Genomic DNA, 19,196 nt, shown 5'->3' with positions numbered 1-19,196 from the left:
GGGTGAAGATCAGATGTGATAGAAGAAGGCTGCATCGCACAGCATTTGACAGAAGATGGATACATGTGGCAAGTCTGTGTGTACGAAGAGGAGCCAAATTTGAATACGTGTTCCCCGCCTAGGTGTGGAACGCGCAGTTCTGTAAAGTAAAATTAAACAAGTAGCCTCTCAGCTAGCTGAGTGTGTGTTCCATCCCTCCCCGATTAGGAAGCCTCCAAGATCCCCATCCCCTCTTACCTGCAATTTTTGTTTTCACCCCTTCCTCTAAATTTTACCCATCTTGGAGAAAAAGAAATACAAATTAACCTCCATCCCTTACCCACAAAAATTTTCTTTTCTCCATTCACCCCCATCTAGAGGGCATCCCCACCTAGAGACTGACCCGCAGAAGCGAGGTTCCTTTTACAAATCTAGTGGAACGGGCAGTCTATCAACTAAACGGGGTTAGGAGAGTCCTACTAATCACCTTTTGTTTTTTCTTCCCCCGCCCTCGACAAAAATGAATTATTGTACCATTTTATTGTTATCTTTTTTGTTTTTACACGTCAATAAAAAATGTTTTAAAAATTGGGACGTCCCCAAATATGAAAGGGTGAATGCGGTATTATGGTGAAAGAAGATACTAGCTGGGAGAAACTTTTGACTTTGTTTAGTTCTGGAGTGACAAGGATGACCAACGACCCCCAAAATCCCCCCTTTTGAGTTGGCCATGTGCCTAAGTTTTTTGTTCATCGTTGATTTTGACTGTATTTTTTAACATGAATAAAAGATTTAATATCTCAAAGTGTAGTATCTGTTCCGGCAGATGCTGCAAGCTATGACTAGCTATGACTAGCAAAGACCAGATGTGGAGGTAACCCCACATGCCTGACCATTAACCAGCTCCCATTTCCCACCTCTCGGGAGCTGGTCCCTTTTTTCCCTTCCCCCTCCCTTCACTTCTCACATTAAAAATCGGCCTTGTGCCTAATTTGCTCGGTGGGGGAGCAAATAAATACCATCTGTTCCGGCAGATACTGCAAGCTATGACTAGCTATGACTAGCAAAGACCAGATGCGGGGGCAACCCCACATGCTTGACCTTTAACCAGCTCCCATTTCCCTCCTCTTGGGAGCTGGTCCCCTTTTTCCCTTCCCCCTCCCTTCACTCCTCACGTTAAAAATTGGCCTTGTGCCTAATTTGCTCGGTGGGGGAGCAAATAAATACCATCTGTTCCGGCAGATATTGCAAGCAAAGACCATATGTGGGGGCAACTCCACATATAAGACCTTGGTTAATGTAGGGGAAACCCTTCATACCAATTGTCACTATCCAGGTCCCCTACTCCCCGGTGAGTTGGTCCCCATTGCCCCTTCACTCCTCACTTTAAAAATCGGCCTTGTGCCTGATTTGCTCAGTGGGGGAGCAAATAAATACCTCAAAGTGTAGTATCTGTTCCGGCAGATGCTGCAAGCTATGACTAGCAAAGACCAGCTATGACTAGCAAAGACCAGATGTGGGGACAACCCCACATACTTGACCTTTAACCAGCTCCCATTTCCCACCTCTCGGGAGCTGGTCCCCTTTTTCCCTTCCCCCTCCCTTCACTCCTCACATTAAAAATCGGCCTTGTGCCTAATTTGCTCGGTAGGGGAGCAAATAAATACCATCTGTTCTGGCAGATACTGCAAGCAAAGACCATATGTGGGGGAAACCTCACATATAAGACCTTGGTCAATGTAGGGGCAACCCTTCATACCAATAGTATCTGTTCCGGCAGATGCTGCACTTCTATTTCTTGTTCTCTTTCGGTGGAGGAGAGATCCTTCACGACTGAGACAATTTTTATTTTTGTACCTTTTCTCCACGTTAAAAAACGACCCTGGTGTCTAACTCTGTCCCGTGAGGAGGCATAGTAAATAGGTATATCAAGTAATGGCAATATTTGAAAACGAATTTGCTGCCATCATGTGTGTATGTATGTTTATATTGGGGACTTAGCAAACTAAGCATTCTGACTCTACCTCTTTCTTTCCCTCTTCCATGCACAGGCACGATTGCGGGCGCACACGGCCACCCAGGCGCACACACATGTGAAAAGAAAAAATCACAGATTTTAACCCAATACGCTTGCGCGCATGCTGCACACAGCTCTCGCTCTTACACACGCATGCACGCACCGACACACACGTACACATCAAAAAGGAAAAAAAGCTCACAAAAATATTCACCAAATAGACCTCACACAATCCAAATGGACTTAACATTGACCACTTAAACTTTTAATCTGCCCCACTGGAGGCAGAAAGTCTCATATTGGCATTCCCTTCGAAAACACATTCGTACTAGCAAATCTTAAATGTTTTTCCGAGGGAAATTCCATAAACTTTTAACTAAGAAATATCTGAGGAGAGCTAAAACAAGGCTCGAAACACGTTATAAAAATATTTAAAAATATTAAAAAATGATAAAAGTTTTAAACCCCTACAATCGTTGCTGGCCAATCTCTTTCATATATATATATATATATATATATATATATATATATATATATATATATATATATATATATATATATATATATATATATATATGTATATATATATATATATATATATATATATATATATATATATATATATAACTTTATTCGATTGGCAAAATTTTAGAATAATTGTAAAGAAGTGAACCATAGCAGAAATTCAATCGACTTAAATAAGATGGAAAACGGGGTGAAGAAAAGGGAAAAAATGGGGGAAGTTACATGTAACAAATGTACAATTCAGTAAAATAAATAAGTCGATTAAAAACAAGATCGTTAAAATACACCCGAAGCGCTTTTCGTTCAGACTAACTTTTCGAGGGTATAAGTCTGAAAATTATTTTTTTTTAGAATATTTGGTAGTGGAATGGAGTAAGAGTGGAGAGGAGGTTTAAAAAAAAAAAAAAAAAAAAGGGTTAGTCTGAACGAAAAGCGCTTCGGGTGTATTTAAACGATCTTGTTTTTAATCGACTTATTTATTTTATTGAATTGTACATTTGTTACATGTAACTTCCCCCATTTTTTTTCTTTTCCTTTCCTCACCCCGTTTTCAATCTTATTTTAGTCGACTGAATTTCCGCTATGGTTCACTTCTTATATATATATATATATATATATATATATATATATATATATATATATTATGATTGCAACGTCTTGTCAGACGAGTGCCACTCCCTCAGACATTTAAAATCCATGAGCCCAAATATCTGAGGGAGTATCTATACAAATGTGATGTTACAGAGTCTTAGCTTTGTACGACAGCTAAGTCTCTCTCTCGGTTCAAAATGTTGAGATCCAGCAACAAGCAAGAGCAAGATAGCCAGCAACAAATTAAACTGCAGACCAGCTTAATGCGGGTACTGGTCTTCCGCTTTATTGTTTTTTAAATCAGAGATTTGCTTCTCCTAGAAAGGTTGCCTTCACCACGGCTTACGGGAGCCCTCTCTACCCCAATACACATATACACACACACAAATATACACGGTGCTAGTTGGCCGTTGACCCAGAAAAAGAGTTCATTCGCCCTTTGGAAGATCTTATTTTTAATCCTTCAGGGAGACTAGCCGCCCTCCTCACCAAACAAGTCTTGGGGGAACCAGTTTAGTCGCCGGTGACCCGACCATGAGGCAGGTAGTACTGGGTTACATGGTACCAGTAGCATATGACATGACCTGACATATAATATATATATATATATATATATATATATATATATATATAATTTCATGATTTTCTTGGTTGTACAAAACTTTATTAAGGCAATCATGAAGGGAAGACGTATTCCTTCGGAATTCATTTTATATTAAAAAAAAAAAACGAGGAGAAAAGGAAAATGGATAACGACTAAAAAATAAAAGTAGGGAAATAGAAAAAAAAATCGAAACGAGTCAATTGACATGTTTCGCCCTCACTCATCAAAATTGGAATCGAGGGATTTATTTTTTAGTCATTTGTTTTCCTTAATGATAAAATCTAAAAACAAAAAAGAGACGGAGCAAGAGCAATCGTATGGGGATGAATTATAGATAACAGCAGGACCCGCTGACTGGCGTTGTCCAGAGGTAGCATGCCCCTCGCCCGTGTAAAAAATTAAAGTACGATTGTTGTTGTTGCCCTAACACCAATTTTCACATGGTAGGAAGGGCTTTTGGAATTGACACCTCTACCCTTCCTATGTTTAGAACGGCTTTCGGAATAGACACCCTATTTTGTGAGTGGGGGTGGGGTTGTCACAAAATTTGCCCGAAATGTAACTTTGATGTTCACTGTCAGGATTCCCACGCACAAATAATGGGAACGAACAACAAAATTTGGTGGTTGCAGTGTTGTTTGGCTTGTGTGTACTAATCTGGCGGATAGAGTATGGTTCAGGGTATGGTATTTTTGTTGGCCTCTATCAGTTAAAAGGAACTAAATTCCTGTAGTCACCTCTATGTTATTATGTAAATGTGCAAACGGTATATCACAAAGTGACAGTTTTAAATAAGCAGAAAAAAAAACAATGTAAACACAGCGTTTTCTTTGAATAATAAACAATTATTTATTTTGAACATTATATACAGATTTTTTTTATATTATAAACAATTATTTATTTTGAACATTATATACAGATTTTTTTATATTATAAACAATTATTTATTTTGAACATTATATACAGATTTTTTTTATATTATAAACAATTATTTATTTTGAACATTATATACAGATTTTTTTATATTATAAACAATTATTTATTTTGAACATTATATACAGATTTTTTTTATATTATAAACAATTATTTATTTTGAACATTATATACAGATTTTTTTATATTATAAACAATTATTTATTTTGAACATTATATACAGATTTTTTTTATATTATAAACAATTATTTATTTTGAACATTATATACAGATTTTTTTATATTATAAACAATTATTTATTTTGAACATTATATACAGATTTTTTTTATATTATAAACAATTATTTATTTTGAACATTATATACAGATTTTTTTATATTATAAACAATTATTCATCTTGAACATTACATACAGATTTTTTAATATTATAAACAATTATTTATTTTGAACATTATATACAGATTTTTTTATATTATAAACAATTATTTATTTTGAACATTATATACAGATTTTTTTATATTATAAACAATTATTTATTTTGAACATTATATACAGATTTTTTTTATATTATAAACAATTATTTATTTTGAACATTATATACAGATTTTTTTATATTATAAACAATTATTTATTTTGAACATTATATACAGATTTTTTTTATATTATAAACAATTATTTATTTTGAACATTATATACAGATTTTTTTTATATTATAAACAATTATTTATTTTGAACATTATATACAGATTTTTTTATATTATAAACAATTATTTATTTTGAACATTATATACAGATTTTTTTATATTATAAACAATTATTCATCTTGAACATTATATACAGATTTTTTTATATTATAAACAATTATTTATTTTGAACATTATATACAGATTATTTTATATTATTAACAATTATTTATTTTGAACATTATATACAGATTTTTTTATATTATAAACAATTATTCATCTTGAACATTATATACAGATTTTTTTATATTATAAACAATTATTTATTTTGAACATTATATACAGATTTTTTTAATATTATAAACAATTATTCATTTTGAACATTATATACAGATTTTTTTATATTATAAACAATTATTCATCTTGAACATTATATACAGATTTTTTTATATTATAAACAATTATTTATTTTGAACATTATATACAGATTTTTTTTATATTATAAACAATTATTTATTTTGAACATTATATACAGATTTTTTTTATATTATAAACAATTATTTATTTTGAACATTATATACAGATTTTTTTATATTATAAACAATTATTCATCTTGAACATTATATACAGATTTTTTTATATTATAAACAATTATTTATTTTGAACATTATATACAGATTTTTTTTATATTATAAACAATTATTTATTTTGAACATTATATACAGATTTTTTTATATTATAAACAATTATTTATTTTGAACATTATATACAGATTATTTTATATTATAAACAATTATTTATTTTGAACATTATATACAGATTTTTTTATATTATAAACAATTATTTATTTTGAACATTATATACAGATTATTTTATGTTATAAACAATTATTTATTTTGAACATTATATACAGATTTTTTTATATTATAAACAATTATTCATCTTGAACATTATATACAGATTTTTTTATATTATAAACAATTATTTATTTAGAACATTATATACAGATTTTTTTTATACTATAAACAATTATTTATTTTGAACATTATATACAGATTTTTTATATTATAAACAATTATTTATTTTGAACATTATATACAGATTTTTTTATATTATAAACAATTATTCATCTTGAACATTATATACAGATTTTTTTATATTATAAACAATTATTTATTTTGAACATTATATACAGATTATTTTATATTATTAACAATTATTTATTTTGAACATTATATACAGATTTTTTTATATTATAAACAATTATTTATTTTGAACATTATATACAGATTATTTTATATTATTAACAATTATTTATTTTGAACATTATATACAGATTTTTTTATATTATAAACAATTATTCATCTTGAACATTATATACAGATTTTTTTATATTATAAACAATTATTCATCTTGAACATTATATACAGATTTTTTTATATTATAAACAATTATTTATTTTGAACATTATATACAGATTATTTTATATTATTAACAATTATTTATTTTGAACATTATATACAGATTTTTTTATATTATAAACAATTATTCATCTTGAACATTATATACAGATTTTTTTATATTATAAACAATTATTTATTTTGAACATTATATACAGATTTTTTTAATATTATAAACAATTATTCATTTTGAACATTATATACAGATTTTTTTATATTATAAACAATTATTCATCTTGAACATTATATACAGATTTTTTTATATTATAAACAATTATTTATTTTGAACATTATATACAGATTTTTTTTATATTATAAACAATTATTTATTTTGAACATTATATACAGATTTTTTTTATATTATAAACAATTATTTATTTTGAACATTATATACAGATTTTTTTATATTATAAACAATTATTCATCTTGAACATTATATACAGATTTTTTTATATTATAAACAATTATTTATTTTGAACATTATATACAGATTTTTTTTATATTATAAACAATTATTTATTTTGAACATTATATACAGATTTTTTTATATTATAAACAATTATTTATTTTGAACATTATATACAGATTATTTTATATTATAAACAATTATTTATTTTGAACATTATATACAGATTTTTTTATATTATAAACAATTATTTATTTTGAACATTATATACAGATTATTTTATATTATAAACAATTATTTATTTTGAACATTATATACAGATTTTTTTATATTATAAACAATTATTCATCTTGAACATTATATACAGATTTTTTTTATATTATAAACAATTATTTATTTAGAACATTATATACAGATTTTTTTTATACTATAAACAATTATTTATTTTGAACATTATATACAGATTTTTTATATTATAAACAATTATTTATTTTGAACATTATATACAGATTTTTTTATATTATAAACAATTATTTATCTTGAACATTATATACAGATTTTTTTATATTATAAACAATTATAAACACTTTCTAATTTGAAACAGTGTGAACTTTTTAAATTTTTTAATGTTAGATAACAGAAGCAGAAAGAGAATGTTTATATAATTTTGAAAGAAATATTGTTCACAGACATTTTTCTTTACCTAAAAAAAAAGAAACTTTGGGACAATTAGGCAAAACAATTTATTTAGTTTGTGACTTATTTTCATATAAAAACAAAACATTTAATGATATAAGTGTTTAAAGTACGCAAAATGCTTTTCAATATATATATAACCCCCCAAAAATACAATTAGAGGAAATTAGGCAAAAACAATTTATTTTACATTGTGACCTATTTCCTTCAAAAATAAGAACAAAACATTAATAGTTATTACTCGTGCAAGCCATAATAATTTTTTTTTTTATTAAGCAACCCTCTTTAAAAAATGTAAATAGTAGCGAGTACCCGTGAGAGCGCAGAAAAAAAAAAGAAAAAATATTAGCCGCAGTAAGCAGGCTCGAGCGTGTAAGGCTAGGAGGAAAAGGAGGTTAAAAAAATGAAACCTTTTAGTCGGCTGGCCTATGGCGAACTTACACCATTATCTGCCTTCGAAGTAACGGCTTTAAAACGCACGTATCGCGAGGCGTGAATGAATTTGCAAACATGTCAACGCATAAACTGACCTTTTTTTTTGCAAATAACGACCCAATTGACGGCGAAAGAAAACTAATTTTAAGAAAATAGAAAGGTTTATGTAGATGTTAGAAAAGGAGGAAGAATACACCCGTTTTCGACAGCTTAAAGGCTTCTAAATCACACAAAATCCCGGTCTCGACTGTAAGAATCGTGTCATCGGTTGTTTCATTTTTTATTTAGCGTATAAATAAATAATTTAAGCCAGTCGTACTAAAAAAATTTTTTAAAAAAAATAAAAAGAAATAATGGTTATCAGCATATGACGATGTGTCGGTAAACAGTAAGCACGGTGTATGTAAACACAAGATATATTGCATGATAGCGTAGCTGTATAAGAAAAGTTAACATGACGGTATATGTAATGTACAAATAAAAGCAGGCTTGGCTTATGAACATATTCCGATGAGGTAACATGCTTGTAGCCGGGGCATTTTATTTAAAACGATTGCCTCTTGTATAGAGGGAAGCCATGTTCGTAAATCTCTGAAGCGTTCGTTTTTTTACCAGGCCACTAATATATATATATATATATATATATATATATATATATATATATATATATATATATATATATTGTTTTTGCCACAGGAAAAGGTCATAAAGGTAACTCGAACAACGGGTTTCGGTAGAAAAGAATATATTGTTCAAGAAAGTGAATACTAAGCAATGGTTGTCAGTATTTTTCAGACTGTTTATTATACAGTCTGTAGTTTCGCGTTGGGTCGCGATATTTTCCCACGAGAATATTAGACTCTGGGTGTTTATAATGATTAGAAGAGTCCATTGCGAACCGTTATTTCTTTTTGAAGTAAAAGTAATATCTTTTACTTTGTAAATCGATAGTTAAAGGATTCGTAAAGTTTCTTTTCCATTCCTGATCATCCAACAGACATTTCCTTATTTCGCTAATTTAGTGCATTTATGCGTGGATTTTGAACCTTCAACGATGTACACCATAATACCGATCCTTTTCTCTAATGTGTCCAATTCCCAAAAAGATGCTTTTGTAAGTTTTTTTAGAAAACTTTTTACTTCTTAGCCATAACGTTTCTCAGCTCTTTTTTATTTGCTCTAGTTTTTCCAATATTAATCTTAATTTTCGCTTGAACATAGTATCCACTGAGAATAATGCTGATGGTACATTAGGATTAGGTTAATCCTATAGACTTATATTGTCGCAGTGCCGTTTCTGTAGATGTGCCGCATGCTTTTTTGACTGCTTGTTTTAAAGTGTCAACGAAACGTTCCAGTTATATTTCCGTTAAAGTAAAAGTTTCTACAGCACGTTCCTTTTTAAAATGGCTGAGTTTTTTTTTTTCCTTCAACATTTCTTTACTAACAGCTTTGCGTTTACTGCTGCTACCTGCTATTTGCTCTTACGTGTATTATTGGCTGTGAAATTTGTTCGGTAAAGCCTAGTAAAGAGGTTTTTCTCTGTCTTCCGTTCTATGATAAAACACCACAATTTACCGAACTAATTTTTTATTTTCCTCATGGAGAAGATAATTTACCTGGATAAATTTGATGTTTCCTCGGCAGGCCCTCAGGCCAGCAAGCTTTGGAAATTATGGTTCCGCAATTTTAATTACTACTTACCAACTATTGCTTCTGTGGTCAGAAACTAAGAAAAACAGAAGTCTTACTGTGGGTGTGCAGCGAGTGAGTTGAGGCCGAGAAAAGGAGAAACAAAGATGGCGGCCAGCATTTTATTATGTGCGTTCTCGCAAAATCTTGTGTGCACGTGAAGCTGGAAACTACAAAAGGAGTTTCATTTTTCGGTGCTGTGGAGATTCCAGATCTGGCAAGAGAGTAGGTGCAACGGAAGTGGAGATTCTACTTTCTCGGATTTATTCCCTTTTGTGTGTTTGAGGTGACCCCCCCCCCTTGGGAGGCGCAAGCTATTTTGGCGATGGTCAACACTGGCTTAAGTAACATGATTAAGCCTTTTAATGGCAACGGAGATGTGGTGGTGTGGTTTAAAAAAGTGCACCTTGTGGCAAGGATTCAAAAGTTAGACGATGTGGCCGCAGTAATACCACTGTTTCTAGAAGGGGATGTGCTGGCCCTCTATTTGGAGCTCAGCGAGCAAGATCAGGGTGATGCAGACGCCATCAAGGGTCGACTGATCGAAGCTTTTGCAGAGGGGCCTTTCGAGGCCTTTAATAAGTTGAAGGAGAAGAGGTGGACTGGTGAATCTGTTGATGTCTATGCAAATGAGATAAGGAGATTGGTTGAGTTGTCGGGAATCAGGAGACACGCCACGAGTCATGTAGTCAAAATGACATTCATTACTGGGTTTCCAGAAAAGATATTGAAACGTTTGCAGGAGTGAAGACGCTGGATGTGAGTAAGCTGCTCAAAACTGCAAAGATCTTGGTGAGCACCCAGCCCACGGAGTCTGGAGGGACAACAGTAACACTACAGCAGAGTCTACCGAACCCAAGGGTGCTATGCTTCGAATGTGGGGGACCACACATAAGAAGAGACTGCAGGAAGTTCTAACAATGGACAGTGTGTTATAAATGCAATCGGAGAGGCCATTTAGTGGTGAAATGCACAAGTTCGGTAAACTGACAAGGGGAAGCCGAAGCGCCAGCGGCCGCCCTGATTCGGGAATAGTGGCGCGCTCACAGTAGATGCCCAAGCAGAAAATCGTGGTGGAAGGACGGGGAGTTATGGCCCTGATCAACACTGGCTATACCACTACCATGGTGCACACGACCCTGGTCGGAAGATGGAAAGGGAAGGGTGAAGTAGTGTCGAGGGAGGAAGACCGTCACTATTGATATTGCTAAACACCAGATGAGGGTCCATGCAATTGTCATCGATCATCTGGTGCCTGGCGTCCAATCCATCATTGGAATGGATGTGATATGCCGACTTGTAGGCGTTACTATCACATGCAACAACGTGAGGTTCGGACTAGCTGAGTGCGCAGTGACAGAACAAACTCCCGGAGGGACAAACAAGGCCGGGGAGGAAAGAAAAATGTCGATCAAAGAACTTCCAAGCTGAATTCGATGGAGAGCAGTGGACTGTGGAGTGGGCATGGAAACATCAAGCACTATCGCTGACAAACAGTGTGGCGTGCTGCACTAATTTGCTCAGAGGAGGGCAAGAAAGGAGTTTGAACAAGAAGTGAACCAATGGATTGGGGAGGATATACTGTTGCCTTGGACGGATGACGTTGGGCATTTTGCCGTTGATGGCCGTTCTGCAACCAACTAAAGGGAAAGTAAGACCAGTCTTGGATTTCTGAGAGCTGAACCAACATGTTGAGTGCCATACTGGATGCGACACTGTAGATGTGTGCAGTGAGACCATTAGAGAATGGAGGTAGATTAATGGCGCGTCTACATTGGTAGATCTAAAATCTGCCTATTTGCAACATCGCCAAGAAGCTCTGGAAATACCAGTCAGTCAGGTACAAAGGCAAAACCTACTGCCTTACACGAGTGGGGTTTGGGTTGAATTTGGCACCCAAGATCATGTCAACAATCCTCAGGAAGATTCTGGAAACAATGGGAAAAGGAGATGGGGCAGTGAGTTCATACATAGATGACATTCTTGTAAATGAGACTCTGGTAACTGCCAAGGAGGTGGTGGCTCATTTGAAGAGGTTTTGGTTGGTCGCCAAAGTGCCGGAAAAATTAGACGGAGGGACTGCTTTCGGGCTAAGGCTGAAACGAGGTGCGTCGGGTGGCCTAGAGTTTTGCAGGGGAACGAGATCCCACAACTGAAGCAAGAGCTCAACAGACAGGAACTTTTTCCCTATGCGGGCAGTTGATCGGACATTACCCTGTTGCTAGCTGGCTTAGACCAGCATGCAGCTAGATAAAGAGGCATGCCGAAGGAAGAGGATGGAATGATAAAGTGGGAGGAAGAACGGTCGCCATGATGGAAGAGCTCCTAAAAGAAGCAGAACGGCAAGACCCAGTTTGGGGAACCTGGAACATACCGCAAACATTGAATGGAATCGTGTTGTGTGATGCAAGCAACATTGCACCATTCTTCCATTTTCAACAGTTGTGCCATAGTTGATTTAAAGTCGTCCATGGTTTCTTATTTTTCTCTTTTTAGAAGAGAAAAAATAAATATGCCTTTGACCATGAAAAAGACAATTCACGATTTTCCACGTAGCCTTTTTTAATGATCACTAAGTAATGACTTATCATAAGCTACAATAATGGCAATTCATAAGTTGCAATAATGACTATTTATAAGTTACAATAATCAGCTGATATCATGACTATTCATAAGCTGCAATAATAACTATTCATAAGCTCCAATTATGACTATTCATAAACTGCAATAATAACTATTCATGAGCTCCAATAATTACTATTCATAAGCTGCAATAATTACGATTTATAAGCTGCAATAATAACTATTCATAAGCTGCAATAATGACTATTAATAAGCTGCAATAATAACTATTCATAAGCTGCAATAATTACTATTCATAAGCTGCAGCAATTCATAAGCTGCAATAATAATTACTCATAAGCTGCAATAAGTACTATTCATGAGCTGCAATTATAACTATTAATCAGCTGAAAATAATGACTATTCATTAGCTGCAATAATGTCTATTAATAAGCAACAATAATAACTATTCATAAGCTACAATAATAACTATTCATAAGCTGCAATAATTACTACGCCTAGGCTGCAATAATGACAATGCATAAGCTGCAATAATGACTATTAATAAGCTACAATTATAACTATTTATACGCTGCAATAGTAACTATTTATAAGCAACAATAATGACAATTCATAAGCTGTAACGTGCATCCAGGAGATAAGCGCCCGCGTGTTTGCATGTTGTGTGGGTACGTGGGAGAGACGGATGAGGGGAAAAAGACTTACCTCGAGACCAGCTCAGCGTTACTGACCAAAAATAGAAAAGAAAGGCCAAGATGGCGGCCGCCGTCTTTTGTAAATTATGATGTCTCGCAAAGTCACACAAATTCTCGGAATATGCAAATTTAGCCGGCCTAGAACGATGATAAAAGCGGGTGAGGGGAAAGACGTCGGCGAGCGACGATTGAGTTGGCTGGGGAATCGTGTGGCTGTTGCTTCTTGTGCCGTGTGAGGATATTTTACCGTTGTTGGAATCCGTGCAGAACCGGTGTAAAAAGATTATTGAATTGCTGCAACATTTATAACATCTTTTCCTGAACTTACCGTGTTAAAGAGAGAGTCGGGCGCCATCTTGAATTTTTCCTTACACATTTCTGTTACAAGCTATCTCGGCCATTTGGTCTCTAGGACTATGACCGAGTCGAAATTTGACTTAAAGCTCATACCCGAGTTTGACGGGTCCACATCCATCGTCGACTGGGTTGAAAGGGTCGAGCTGACGTGCGACCTTTGTGAGGTGAAAAGGGTACACACTGTGATTCCCCTGAGATTGGCTGGGGGTGCCTTGAGTGTATATCAGCAACTCAGTGCTGCCGAAAAGGGAGATGTCACCGCAATTAAAGCTGCGCTGTACAAGGCATTTGCCATGGATCCTTGTACGGCCTATGAAAAATTTGCTTCCCGAAAACTTCTACCGGAGGAAAGCGTGGACGTTTTCTTCGCTGAGTTAAAGAAACTCGCAGTTCTGTTCGATGGAGGGGTGTCGGAGCGGACGCTCGCGGACGCGTTTGTGGCGGGCCTTCCCACTCGGGTGAAGCAGCTACTGAGAGCCTCAACCAGCGTTTCAACAACGACCATGGAACACTTGATGGAATGTGCTCGAGCCATCATCAAAGATGAAGAGGACCTGGGGGAACCAGTTGTGATGGCGACACAGACAGGCCAGATTGGCGCTCGGGAGATTCCGAATCAGAACCCTGCAAGCAATGGGAAATGTTTTCGCTGCGGCCGACGCGGACATTTTGCAAGGAATTGCACCAACAGGGGGCGTGTGCGCTGTTTTAAGTGTGGCGGTTTGGGGCATTTTGCCCAAAACTGTGCGGGAAACGTATCATGGGAGAGGACGTCAGCGCCACCCTGCTCCCTGAGCAAAATTTGAACAAGGCGCAACCAGTGATGACCGTCTACGTAAACAGGATACCCTGCTCAGCACTTCTCGACTCGGGCTGTTCGCATACAGGCTGTGTCCAAGTTGGACTAAGAGGAAGATCAAAGTCACTACGATAGGAGGCGAGACCCAGACATGCTGTGGAGCTGGAACTGTCAAGATCTACACGGACACCGGTGCAGCCACTAAGATCAATGTGCTCGTGACCCAAGGAAATCTCCTGGGGTTTGACCTGTTGCTCGGATATGATGCCATCAAGGCGCTGGGGGTAGTCGCAATTCATCGGGATGGAAAGGTGCGATTCTTGGAGGCCCCAGTGTGTGCAGCGCTCCATATCGATCGGCCGGATTTTACAGTGGACTACGACTCGCGCAAGAGGGCCTGGATTGCATCTTGGAAGTGGACCGAGGGAATGGCACCGACTAAACTCAAGAATGGGGTTGCAGAGTACCCTATACCCAGTGAGGCCCGAGCAGAATACGAAAGGGAACTAAAGGCGTGGATCCAAGATGGCTGGTTAATCCCCTACCCTGAGGACAAGCTTGGGCCTCCCAAGGGTCTAATACCCTTGATGGCAGTAGTCCAGCATAACAAGTCGGAAGTACGGCCCGTGCTGGACTATAGGGAGCTTAACAAGCATACTGAAGCCTACACTGCCGATGCTGACGTATGCGCCAGTAAGTTGAGGGAATGGCGTCAGAAAGGCACTAATGTCTCGATATTGGATTTGCGAAAAGCCTATTTACAGGTGCGAGTTGATGAGACGTTGTGGCCGTTCCAGACAGTTTGGTTCCAGGGGCAGAGGTACTGCCTTACACGCCTTGGCTTTGGCCTAAATGTGGCACCACAGATCATGAAGACTATTGTCAACACAGTATTGTCCCAAGAAAAGCCCATGAGGGACTCAACGTCAGCTTACATTGATGACGTATACGTCAATGAAGATGTACAGTCTGCGTCGTGTGTCAAAGAAAAGTTGGCTCAGTTTGGTCTGGAATGCAAGAATCCCGAACGTTTAAGGGAAGGAGCACATGTATTGGGATTGGATGTTTATGAAGAAGATGGCACCCTACAATGGAGGCGTGGCAGTGAAATTCCAAGCATCCCCAACCTTGTTACAAGGCGGACCGTTTTTTCTTGGTGTGGAAAACTTGTTGGTCACTTACCGGTCTGTGGCTGGCTCCGCGCAGCTGTTGGTGTGATTAAACGCAGAGCAAATTTAACAACCATGGGTTAGGATGACATATCCGATGATGTCCTACTAACTCTGATGATTAAAGAGACACTGGAGAGAGTGAACAAGAAGGACCCTGCCTGTGGGCGGTGGTGTGTTAACGGAGACAACGTAGGTGTGTGGGTTGATGCCAGTTCTTTGGCGTTGGGAGTATCGTTGGAGCAAGGAGGAAACGTGTTCGAGGATGCGTGTTGGCTGCGGCCCGTAACAGATTCTCAGCATATCAACCTGGCAGAGCTGGACGCTGTTGTAAAGGGGGTAAATCTGGCCCTGCAGTGGCAGTCTAAGAAGTTGACCTTGTACACAGATTCTCTCTGTGTCTACCACTGGGTGTCTGACACACTTTCAGGACGGACACGAATCCATACCAAGGCAGCAAGCGAAATGTTAATACGGAGAAGGCTAGACACGCTAAAAAACCTGGTATCTGAGTATGGGCTATCACTGAGCGTCACTCTGGTGCCATCACATTGTAATCGTGCTGACCAACTGACCCGTGTACCTCACAAATGGTATGAAGCCGCGAAGATGGGAATGGAGATTACTGCTCGATCTTGTGCAGTTGCAATCGACCCATGTCAAATACAAAAAATTAATGCACAAAGCGGACATCCGGGTATCAAGAGGACCCTTTATTTTGTGAGGCGCGCATACCCAGCAGTGACCAAGATGGATGTCAGACAGATCGTCAGAAATTGTGAGGCTTGCCAGTCTATTGATCCTGCACCAGAGCGATGGCAGAAGGGTCGCTTGGAAGTTGAGAGTGTGTGGCAGCGGCTGGCCATAGATATTACCCATTACAGTGGCAAGCCCTTTCTAACTCTCATTGATTGCGGGCCTACAAGATTTGCGGTGTGGCGGCAGATGACCAGACAGGATTCAGCTAATGTTGTTTGCCACCTATCATCCATTTTTTTTGAGCGAGGTGCGCCGGAAGAGCTCCTGACTGACAATGATGCAGCGTTTTGTAGCCAACAAGTTCGGCAGTTGTTAGATGAGTGGGGCGTCCGACTACAGTTGCGATGTGCGCATGTGCCGTCAGGAAATGGCATTGCTGAAAGAAGTCATCGCAGCATCAAGAGAATTGCTGCCAGGAAGCGATGTACTATTGCGGAAGCCACATATTGGTACAACATTACGCCAAAGGACGGGACGTCCCCTTCAACCGCACCTGCAAATGCTATTTACACGTACCGAGTCGGAGTGAAGGGAATCAATACTACGCAGCCAACCGACAAGGGAACATATAACAGATATGTAGTGGGAGATCCAGTGTGGGTGCGGCCCCCAGGAAATCGGTGCACCAACAAGTTTAAGCGAGGACAAATATCTGGAGTGATTAGCCAGCAGTCTGTTTTGGTCGATGGAACCTCACGACATGTGCGAGATCTTCACCCAGCTACCGAGGTGCGTCACACAACTACAGAAGTAAGCAGTGAAGCGTCTAGCGATGAGCTGCCGATGCACGGATTCAGTGAGCCCCCTCCAGAGACTGATAGCGATACTTCATCTGATGAGGCGGAACCAGATCCAGAGCCCGAATTTGAAACAGTGAATGTACCTCTTCGCAGAAGCACACGCACTAAAAGGCCACCCCCCCCCAGTGCTCTCTATGTGATCATCAGATCAGGGGGGAGTGTAACGTGCATCCAGGAGTTAAGCGCCCGCGTGTTTGCATGTTGTGTGGGTACGTGGGAGAGACGGATGAGGGGAAAAAGACTTACCTCGAGACCAGCTCAGCGTTACCGACCAAAAATAGAAAAGAAAGACCAAGATGGCGGCCCCGTCTTTTGTAAATTATGATGTCTCGCAAAGTCACACAAATTCTCGGAATATGCAAATTTAGGCGGCCTAGAACGACGATAAAAGCGGGTGAGGGGAAAGACGTCGGCGAGCGACGATTGAGTTGGCTGGGGAATCGTGTGGCTGTTGCTTCTTGTGCCGTGTGAGGATATTTTACCGTTGTTGGAATCCGTGCAGAACCGGTGTAAAAAGATTATTGAATTGCTGCAACATTTATAACATCTTTTCCTGAACTTACCGTGTTAAAGAGAGAGTCGGGCGCCATCTTGAATTTTTCCTTACACATTTCTGTTACATAAGCTTCAATAATAACTATTCATGAGTTGATATCATGACTATTTATGAGCTGCAATAATAACTATTCATAAGCTGCAATAATTACTATTCATAAGCTGCAATAATTACTATTCATAAGCTGCAATAATGACTATTCATAAGCTGCAATTATGACTATTCATAAGCTGCAATAATGACTATTCATAAGCTGCAATAATTACTATTCATAAGCTGCAATAATGACTATTCATAAGCTGCAATAATAACTAATCAAAAGCTGCAATAATTACTATTCATAAGCTGCAATAATGACTATTCATAAGCTGCAATAATTACTATTCATAAGCTGCAATAATAACTATTCATAAGCTGCAATAAATACTATTCATAAGCTGCAATAATTACTATTCATAAGCTGCAATAATAACTATTAATAAGCTGCAATAATTACTATTCATAAGCTGCAATAATAACTATTCATTAGCTGCAATAATTACTATTCATGAGCTGCAATAATAACTATTCATAAGCTGCAATAATTACTATTCATAAGCTGCAAAAATTACTATTCATAAGCTGCAATAATAACTATTCATTAGCTGCAATAATGACTATTCATAAGCTGCAATAATGACTATTCATAAGCTGCAATAATAACTAATCAAAAGCTGCAATAATTACTATTCATAAGCTGCAATAATGACTATTCATAAGCTGCAATAATAACTATTCATAAGCTGCAATAATTACTATTCATAAGCTGCAATAATAACTATTCATAAGCTGCAATAATAACTAATCAAAAGCTGCAATAATGACTATTCATAAGCTACAATAATTACTATTCATAAGCTGCAATAATAACTATTCATAAGCTGCAATAATTACTATTCATAAGCTGCAATAGTAACTATTCATTAGCTGCAATAATTACTATTCATAAGCTGCAATAATAACTATTCATTAGCTGCAATAATTACTATTCATAAGCTGCAATAATGACTATTCATAAGCTGCAATAATGACTATTCATAAGCTGCAATAATTACTATTCATAAGCTGCAATAATAACTATTCATAAGCTGCAATAATGACTATTCATGAGCTGCAATAATAACTAATCAAAAGCTGCAATAATGACTATTCATAAGCTGCAATAATGACTATTCATAAGCTGCAATAATTACTATTCATAAGCTGCAATAAATACTATTCATAAGCTGCAATAAATACTATTCATAAGCTGCAATAATGACTATTCATAAGCTGCAATAAATACTATTCATAAGCTGCAATAAATACTATTCATAAGCTGCAATAATGACTATTCATAAGCTGCAATAATAACTATTCATAAGCTGCAATAATAACTAATCAAAAGCTGCAATAATGACTATTCATAAGCTACAATAA

This window comes from Euprymna scolopes, chromosome 44 (assembly GCF_053919585.1).
Source record: "Euprymna scolopes isolate OS-2025 chromosome 44, ASM5391958v1, whole genome shotgun sequence".
Lineage (NCBI taxonomy): Eukaryota > Metazoa > Mollusca > Cephalopoda > Sepiida > Sepiolidae > Euprymna > Euprymna scolopes.
The sequence above is the reverse complement of the archived record's forward strand: the minus strand, read 5'-3'. Positions refer to the sequence as shown.